The sequence below is a fragment of the Ictidomys tridecemlineatus genome, chromosome 6 (assembly GCF_052094955.1).
Source record: "Ictidomys tridecemlineatus isolate mIctTri1 chromosome 6, mIctTri1.hap1, whole genome shotgun sequence".
NCBI classification, from domain to species: domain Eukaryota; kingdom Metazoa; phylum Chordata; class Mammalia; order Rodentia; family Sciuridae; genus Ictidomys; species Ictidomys tridecemlineatus.
In genome coordinates this window covers 78,444,056-78,452,990 of record NC_135482.1, presented here as the reverse complement: position 1 = coordinate 78,452,990, position 8,935 = coordinate 78,444,056, and the positions used below count along the sequence as shown (strand labels likewise).

At 37.0% G+C, this 8,935-nt stretch overlaps 1 pseudogene; it reads left to right on the top strand.

Moving 5' to 3' along the window:
- The first annotated feature begins 330 nt into the window (after window positions 1-330).
- On the top strand, window positions 331-694 carry LOC144378380 (cAMP-regulated phosphoprotein 19 pseudogene; annotated as a pseudogene).
- Window positions 695-8,935: the final 8,241 nt, after the last annotated feature.

Here is an 8,935-nt window from a genome sequence, read left to right as displayed (position 1 = left end):
GGGGAAGGGAGGGGGCATGGTGTTAGAAATGATGGTGGAATGTGATGGACATCATTATCCAAAGTACATGCAGGAAGACAAAAATTGGTATGGATATAATGTGTATACAACCAGGGATATGAAAAATTGTGCTCTATATGTGTAATAAGAATTGTAATGGGCACGGGGGCGGGGACGGCCATCACCCTGACGCTGGAGGCTCCTGTTGTCACAAGGCGGCGGGAGAACAGGGTGGTAGGTGGGGAGGCCTATGGCGGCAGCAGCGGTAGCTGGGCGGCCTGGGCCACCACCGGTAATCGCATCTTTTCCAGGCGTCTTGTCTGCCGAGGGAATACTATGTCCGCGGAAATCCCGGAGGCGGCCTCAGCAGAGGAGCAGAAGGAAATGGAAGATAAAGTGACTAGTCCAGAGAAAACTGAAGAAGCAAAATTAAAAGCAAGGTATCCTCACCTGGGACAGAAGCCTGGAGGTTCAGGTTTTTAAAGGAAAGGATTGCAGAAAGGGCAAAAATATTTTGATTCTGGGGATTACAACATGGCAAAAGCAAAGATGAAGAACAAGCAACTTCCTACTGCAGCCCCGGATAAGACAGAGGTCACTGGTGACCATATTCCCACTCCACAGGACCTTCCTCAACGGAAACCATCCCTTGTTGCTAGCAAGCTGGCTGGCTGATTAAAAGAGCTGACCCGCATGAATTTTCTAATTCCCATTATTTCTCCTCATATGTTACTTATCCACTTTTTCTTCCTTTCATTCACTAAGTCATTTAAATGAGACTGACGGCTTTGCAGGTAGCGATAGTGTGTGCTGCTATTGTAAGGGAATATACATGTGTAGATGTTTTGATTAGTTTTAACAGTGCACTGATGAAAAGGACATGTTAGAGCAACATAAGTAATCTACTTGAAAATATTTGTATATATTACCTAACTCCTAATATAGGTTCCAAAAAGTAATAAGCAAATTTTACAATTTTAATGTTTTGCCTTCCTCGCTTATCTGAATTATAGCTGTGCATGTTACTCTTATTTAATGTAACCTCTGTATTGATTTCTTCTGTACTTCTGGATTTTGTCAAACAGAAGTTTAAGCCACAAGTTTGAAGAAAGATCACAAATTCAAATGAAAATAGGAGGGGCTTTGAAAGATTTGTATAACTGTGCTTGAACTTGAATGGCCTTAAACCTGTTTCAGCTTTAACAATAGAATTTTACTTGGGCAATATTTGCCCATTCTGGTGTAACTTACGTGACTTCAGTGCTTAACAGCTGCCATTGAAGCTAGTATTCTTATTTAGTTTTGTAGTGTTAAATACCTTTCATTGTTGAAGATGTGAATGAAGTATGCATGTGCATCAACTCTTGAATTCACTTTTGTGCCCTTTTTGTAAATACAGTAGTTTTGCACAACCTTTCATAAATGTCTGTATTAATTTCACATATTAGAAAGTAGATAATGTGCCATCAAGAAGCACAAGAGTTCCTCCTACACAAAAAAAAATATGTCCTTACAGCTTTTATATAATAAGAGTAGTTTACAATCTTGGCTTATAGAATACCAAACTGAATTCTTCATCTTCACTCAGTCTGCCGTAGAATTAAGCTTTTACAATTGTTACTAATATCCATGACATTCAGTGGCCTTGTGCAAATATGATATGTTGCTTAGGCATATCTTTTGTCCTATGCAGATCTCATTTTGTCTTTTATGAAAATTGCAGTTCATATAATTTATACACACTTTTTTTAAAAGTATACAGACTTTTAACTTCCACACTTAACTTTGGAGACACTAGAGTAAAAGGCTTTCCATACTCTGCCTTCTGTTTTCTTCTCCTCCCTGCCCTTTCTATCTTTGCTTCTTTTGACTTACAGTATTGGGCTATTTAGTTTATATGATAGCATAGGCATCTGTAGCCTTACTCTTTTTAATTTGCTGTGCTGAACACTGTATTTTATAACACAATAATGGTGTTTTCCCTCTTTCATTTCTCAGTTGTTACCTTACCACTTAACCCTATTATTATTATTGGCATTTAACAATTGTTTAAATAAAAATTTTATAATGAAACAAATAGTTGAGAGAACTGGCCCAGGAATCTGTAAGATTGAATTAAAGTCAAGTAATTATGATGAACTAAGAATTAGGCTTGTGACGAGTAACATACATGATAGCTAAAATTTATTCATATGAAAAACATTTAGATAGTTGCTTCTGAGATGTCACTTTAATAAAATATGAGTTTAATTTTACTTGTGGTTCATCCAGTTAGAACTTTAACACTTTATTAGGATAGGTTTACTGTTGTCTTAGAGCTCTTCCCACAAGCTGTAATATGGAAGCAGGATAATGAGGATTGCTAGACAGAACTATACTATTTTTCCTCTTCATCTTTGACTTGCACAAATCCTCCCTTTTTTGGATCCAGGCATCTTTTCTAAGTCTTGGCTTCATTTGTAACTGCTTTTCTGTGATGCCAAATCATAGTAGATGGTGCCTTGAACATAGCACCTGTGCTTAAAGGCTAATTGCCTTCCTTTGCCACCCACCGCAAAGGCAGAAAAGCAACAAAATCAGTACTGTGCTCATTTGTAATTTTAAGGATCAATGATATATAAATATATGAATATATTTGTAATGAGACCAAGTATGTTATTCCATAGTATGTAAACTTATACTATAAAATCCATTTAAAATTTTTAAATAGCCCTAGGTAGAATTTCTATTATAGTTAGTCTTTTTTTCCATGAACATTTGCAAGCTATCACCATTAAATCCAAAAATCAAAAAGATTAATCTGAAAGATCAGAGAGGCCATGTTATTCCCAACCATGATAGAACTCTTGTAGTTTGTGACAAGTGGCATAACATCTGCTTGAGTTTTAGTTTGTAAAATACGATATTTAACCTACCTCAAAACTTGTTGAGGATCTGTGAAATACTGAGTAAGTGCTCAAAAATAAAATATTGTTGATTGTCTTTTTATTAAAAGTAGTTACTCATTAAACCAACCTGCCTTCTGTAAAGTCACAGTGCTTAAAATCTCAGGATTTCCCATTAGGAAAGACCTGTCATTAAGGATTTGTAGATATAATTAATTGCTTAGCTTCCATTGGTGCTTGGGATAGAGAGATTTTAAATTTTTCTATTTTTTGTTCTGCCTCAAATCTCAGTTTATTGAAGCATTTTGCAAGCTCTTTAATCACTGCTTGAATGAAGATTTTTATGAGATGAGCTTAATTTCTACTTTTTTGAAGTCGTGGTTTGAAAAAGTGACTAATTTTAATCATTGTCCTGTTTGCCATAAGTTAAGGTTAGAGTAAACTGAAGTTGGAATTAAATACTTCATGAAAATTGGCTACCATCTGAAGTAAATTCAGGTTTCATGTTCAGTAGCTCTTACTTTTGATAGTACAGTTTTGACAAACATTTTGTTCTTGAAGGCTACATCTAAAATAGTTAAAGAGTTCTTGGCAAATTGAAACAGCATAGTTTGATGAATTGGAAGGAACATGTTTGAAGTCTACAAAATTGTTGAATAATCTTGTGCTGCTGACCTAAAAATATGTCTTAACTATTTATCAAGGTGGGCCTCTAGAGCCTCTACTTGTTATTACTTCAGCAGTGAGAATTAGTTGCTCTTTTTACTTGATGTAACAAAAGTAAACCTCTAATATTTATTGGTACTTTTTACTAAATCAGATTTATGTTCTTATACAATACAAATAGTATAATTTTATCAAAGTTGAAATGTAGTATGTACTTAAATTGTGCTGTAAAATTGGTGTTTGGTGATCAGGAACAGGAAGCATATGGGAAGAGCATTTCTGAGGGTCACCAAAGCAGTTTCTCCAGTGGCCTTTTCACATTCCCCAGCATTTAAGCATATTTCTCCCACTTTTCATTTCCTCCCTGAAACCCATTTTTTTAGAGCTAATGAATTATTAATCCTTAATATCCATCCCAATATGCCGAAATTTAGGACCTGTCACATTTTCTAAAACATCCTTATCTAGATAATGACTAATATGGGTCACTGTCCCAACTCTTAACTCAGCATGCACTGCCAGTCTTCTGTCTTTTCTCCCCAAATCCCCACCACACCTTATAAAATTAGGATCAAAGGAACTCTATGATTGTTGAATTTAAGGATAAAAACACCAATTTGAATACCGTTTTACTAATTTCAGCCTTCTGGGTAGGTAGGTCTATGGATTTTATTCTACAAATCACTGGTGGTCATGACAGCCATTAATATATTGCTTGTATTATGTTATTTATCAATTAAATGGCATTTGAAAGAAAACATCTTATTCCTTTAATATTACACCCTTAATTCTGCTACTGAATCTCTAGCATTTGTTATGCAATAGGACATTTTGCCTGTATTAAAAACGCCAAGAGTAAATGCCTTTTTTGTTAAATGTGTCAACAGAGTTGGCAGTTAATGCTGAAATTTGTCAAATAGCCCTTCCAAAATTATACTTGTGAGATACCAAAAAATAATAATAACTTGATCTAATTTCTATTGATTGAAAAAGAAAGAATTGTAATGCATTCTGCTGTCATATATAAAAAAATAAAAAAACTCTAGGATGTGGCTCAGTGGTAATGTATTTCTGGTTAAATTTTCACAACTACCACCCCCTGTACTGGAGCTTATTAAAACCTACTAAAATAATTGTAGAATTGTTAATGTTTAGTATATTTTGTTAGAATTCATTACTACAGCAACTATTTATCTCTATGTACACGTCACTTATAAATCCAAAAAATAAAAAACCCCAAATAAGAATCTATGGCCTCCTTGAACCCTATTTTCTTGCTTTCCATTAATTATTAAAATGTTTGCCAACATATTCCTCTGCTTGGGAGTACAGATTTTGCAATGCTTTTATGGCATGACATAATGGCTCCTTGTGTCTTTCAAGAACAATTTCTTGGCCCTTTGCTTCTCAGCCAGTCTTGTCTTATTCACACTGTCAGTCTGTGATCACCTAGCAAGCTATCTGAGCAGGTGCCTAGGACATCCAGCAAGGCAAGCCCCTCCCAACCCACCTACCTCCAAAATGAGAAAATTCCACTCGATGAGTTTATGAATAACTTTATAATTAGATAAACTAGGAAAACTATTTTAATTTCAGCTTTCATGTGGGCATTGTGTTATTCTGAAAACAAAGTATTTTCTAATCTTTATGCCTCCTGCCTCCATCTAATTCATCACTGGCTAGGAAAAAGGAAAATGTTATTTGGAATTATACTTGGGAAGGGACACTCTTGGCACTTCCAATGGTCCAGCCATTCTGAATGACTTATAATCCCCCAATGGAATATTCTCTCAATTTCCTCCCTTCCTCCCTCCCTTCCTCCCTCCCTCCCTCCCATTCTTCCGTCCTTCTTTCCTTCTCTCATTCTTTTTCATGCAGCACTCTTAGCTTAAACACCCTCCTCCTAATTCTTCATCTAGAAAACTCCAACTCATTAAAAACTAGGAATTACTCCTTAAATTCTGCCAGTGCTGCTTGCTGTTGGGTTAATAGTGCCTCATTAATGAAGTTATTGCTTCTCAATCAGAATTGTGCTCTTTACAGACCTGGTTCTGATTTCATAGCTAGTCCCTGCAAATGTCTCTTTTGCCCCTTGGCATGATGGTTACCTTTGTCGGTAGAGGGTGCTCGAGGGGCATTGCAGGAGGAAGAGGCTTTTATTTTATTTTATTTTTTATTTTTTTGTTCTCTGTGTGTGTCTTTCTCCTCCTTCTGGAGCACTTAGAAGGCAAGCAGGACACCCAGTGGAACACCCCATGGCTGACTTCCTGACAAGTTTTGTGCACACTTCCATGGGTGCTGCCCTGCTTTCCAGGGTATCCAGCTGCACTTCAGGGAACTTTGCCATCCGGTGGGCCTATAGTCCTACCTTCTCCACTGAGGAATGAATCTCAGCCTTGGGTGGAGGAATTTCTCTCAAATTTCTTCTTGGCTTTGGAGCTATACCTCAGCCCTAGGTGTGTCAAAAACATTTCCTGTTCAAATTGTTGTGCGGCTCCTGACTCCCTCCTGGACCCTGACTAATGCAGGTATCTTGTCCCCCATCTGGCTCTAATTAAACTGTACTTGTAACTGCCTGTTTGTGCCTTGTGTCCCTGTTAAGTTTGGCAAATTTCTGCTGATCTCTCTTCTTTTCTCCTCCAGGTTGCTCTCCTTCCTGCCTCATGTTGTTTTCCACAGAGATGGGCTATTTTGGTGTCCATCAATAAGTTTTCATGACTGATTCCCAGTGGGAATTTTGACCAAAAACCAGAGAGAGGGAAGGACGTGATGCCAGGGCATCATTGTTCATTTCCTGAAAAAGATCTTGGCTGAGGATCCTTTATTATTCTCTTCTCAAAGAAACATTTTCCATACCAACTTCTTCCAGGTATAACAACCACATTCTCTGGTCCTTTCCCTTTGTGCCTAGGAGAGAAAATAGCTCTTCTGTTGTTGTGCATAGGGTTACTGCACTACTCTTTGAGGGCCCTTTCCAATTCAGGTGTGTAAGTACACCCTCCAGTGCCTATGATGAATATTTTTTCTTCCTTTGATTTTGATCTATACAATGCATGGTCATCCACTCATTTGATTTAGACTTGTCTACTATGTTATAGACAATATTCTAGATACCTGCTATTTTGGGAGAAAGAGAGACAGAAAAAGAGACAGATGGGGTAGAGTGGAGAGAGAGAGGGGGGTGGGGGAAGAAGGAGGAGGAGGAGGAGGAGGAGGAGGAAGGGAGGAGAGAGGAGAATTGACATTTTTGACATAGTTGAGTGTCTGAACAGACCACTGCTATTTTGAATGGATGAATATATTAATCTTATCATTCAACTTTTTAATTCAATTACAAATTAAAAGTGTTTTCTAGATGAGTGGACAAAAGATGACTGGTAACATATAATAAAGAAGTTACATTCCTAAAACCAGGGGCTGCAGACCTCATAAAAGGGAGTGGCAGCAATAAGAACTGTATTTATTTCAATGTAAAGCCACATTTTCATTGAATGAATTCAAATAAACAATGTTTTACTTGAAAAAGTAAAATATTAAAAAATAAACACAGGAAGGCTTTGCAGCTTTTCCATCAGGATCAAATCACTGTTTACACCATCATTCTGGCCTTCTGCTCAAGCTCTTTACCACATACAAATGTTCTGGCTGGCTTAAAAAAATGATATTTTATGGAAAACAGTCACATTTTTGAAGAGACAGATGGATAAGCTAAATGTCTTATTAGTAATATATCTCAAAGTTCTGAGCCATCTTTTCACATCTTATTAAAATTTTCATCAAATAGTATCCATGCCAGAATACCAGAAGAATCTGTTATATCTTTTCTTCAACTTCTTATTTAATGAAAAACAAAGTCATATCTGCATGATAAAGCAGATTTCACACTTAGGCCATCTCTGAGGAGGATCTCTGGAGGGCCACAGCATTGCCATCTGAAGCAGAGGATGGTTGATTGATATCAATACCAAGGAAATAAAACCAGGTTATTTCTGGATGCCAACACAGGTGTTTACCTGCTCTTTCTCCAGCTATTCTAAATTAGAATAAATTGCACATATTCAAGGGAGCCAATGAAATTGATAATAATGATTCTTAGGTTCCAACATCTTAATGTTAAAATGTATGTAGACTCATTTAGTGCTCACTCTGGAATACCAAGACCACTCTCACTTCTGAGAGCAGTTGCAAGTTCAAGGGTCCCCAAGGTCACCTTCAGAGTCAGTAATTCCCTGAAATGTTTTACAGTACTCATTAAAAATGGTTAAATTTGTAGTTACAGTTGATTACAGTGAAAAATATGATTAAAATCAGGCAAGGGAAGAGGTGCATGGGGTAGCATCCAGGAAGCTTCAAGACATGGAGTTTCCCAGTGGAGTCAGGACAGTGCTAACTTTCCCAGCCACGATTATAACAATATGCATGGAGTGCAGTAGTCCCCCTTACCTCTGAGAGTGTGCTCCAAGACCCTCAATAGATGCTTAAAATTATGGATAGTACTACCCCCCCATACAGTATGTTTTTTTTTTCTGTACATGCATACCTATGATAAAGTTCATTTTATAAATTAGGCACAGTAAGAAACTAACAATAATAATAAAAATAGAGCAATTACAATATACTACAATAAAAGTTACTGATAATGTGTGAGTTATTTATTTCTAGAACTTTCCATTCAATATTTTTGATTATTGTTGACTTCAGGAAACTGCAGAAAGTGAAATCACAGATAATGGGGGCTTCTGTATTACCAACCAGGAAAGCTCACCTAAGCCTTGGTGTTCAGAGTTTTTATTGATGCTTAGTCACAAAAACAAGTTTCAGTCTCCAGCCCCTTCAGAGATCAAACTGATACTCTGTGACCATAAATCACATCGTTAGACCATCTGGCTGGTCCAAGACCCTTGGTAAGCAAAGACGCTCTTATGAGGCCAGAGAATACAAAGACTTAGACATCACCTTCCAGGAGCTCAGGGAAAAGGCCAGATCTGTCTTTAGGTGAGGTTATACATGTGGGTAATTAAGAAGAGCAGAGATGACAATCAAAGTTTCATTTAATATTATTTCTAAATGTAAAAGAGAAGTCTTAGCATCCTTTTTTTGGTTAGCATGATTTCCTTTTAATTTCCAGCTTTATTCTGGGTATAATAGCTCAAAACATCTACATCTACTTTCTGGAAGCAAGACAGAGAGATCCTTAAGCCAGAGGAAAGTTCTAGGATGTTTTTAGATGTCAAGGCCTACCTCTGTTAGTAATCAATTAAACAGGAGTAGTTTTTATGTGTCCTTGAGGAATGGCAGAATGGCTGAGGAATGGAGGAAGGAGTAGACCAACTAAAGACCATCTACTTCCTGAAGTTTTCTCAGTGAATTCTCATTTCCACCAA